Source organism: Elephantulus edwardii, unplaced genomic scaffold (genome assembly GCF_000299155.1).
Source record: "Elephantulus edwardii isolate Elephantulus edwardi_28Jun2011 unplaced genomic scaffold, EleEdw1.0 scaffold01117, whole genome shotgun sequence".
In the NCBI taxonomy this organism is placed as follows: domain Eukaryota; kingdom Metazoa; phylum Chordata; class Mammalia; order Macroscelidea; family Macroscelididae; genus Elephantulus; species Elephantulus edwardii.
In genome coordinates, this window is record NW_006400867.1 from 12,384 (window position 1) to 13,435 (window position 1,052).

A 1,052-nucleotide genomic window follows, 5' to 3' on the forward strand; every position below is an offset into this window, starting at 1 on the left:
GGGTGTGTCAGAGGCAATGCGATTGGCACAGGATAGAGCACGGTTTAGGGCTGTTGTACATAGGGTCGCTATGAGTCGCAAGTGACTCGACGGCACATAACAACAACAACAACAAGCAAACATATTGCTGAAGATCACTGAAAAAGGACTGCAACAGTACACTGATAGAGAACTGCCAGAAGTTCAGGCTGGCTTTAGAAGAGGCCGTGGAACCAGGGATATCATTGCTGATGTCAGATGGATCATGTCTGAAAGCAGAGAACACCAGAAGAATGTGTATTTTATTGACTAGGAAAAGGTATTTGGCTGTGTGGATCATAACAAGCTATGGCAATATTGAGAAGAATGGGAATTCCAGAAAAATTAATTATGCTTATACAACATCTATATCTGCACAAAGACGCTGTCGTCTTAATAGTGCAAGGAAACACTGTTGTTGTTTTTGTGTACTCTAGAGACAGAACTGACCCATAGCTGACTCTCCAATGGGTTTTCAGAGGCAGTTAATTGCATGGGAGAAGACTGCCCATCCTTCTCCCACAGAGCAGCTGGTGGATTTGAGCTACAAGCCTTCAGGATTGTAGCACAGCTTCTTACCAGTAGGCCACCAGAGATCTCAAGGAAACACTACATGATTTAAAATTGGGAAAGGAGTGCATCAAGGCTGTATCCTTTCTCCATATCTATTCAATCTGTATGCTGAACAAATCATTAAAGAACTTGGATTTATGAAGAAGAATGTGGCATCAGGATAGGAGGAAGAACTATCAACAACCTGCATTATGGAGATGACACACTCTTACTTGCTGAAAGTGTGGAGGAACTAAAGCATTTACTGCAGATTAAGAGGATTAAGGACTGCAGTTTTCAATTTGGATTACATCTCAACATCAAGAAAATAAAAGTCATCACCACTGGGCCAATAGACCACATCAGGAGAGATGGCGAAAACATTGAAGTTGGCAACAATTTCATCTTGATTAAATGCTCAACCAACATCCTTGGTACTAGAAGTTAGAAGACTGAGACATGTATGTTGTTGTTGTTGTTGT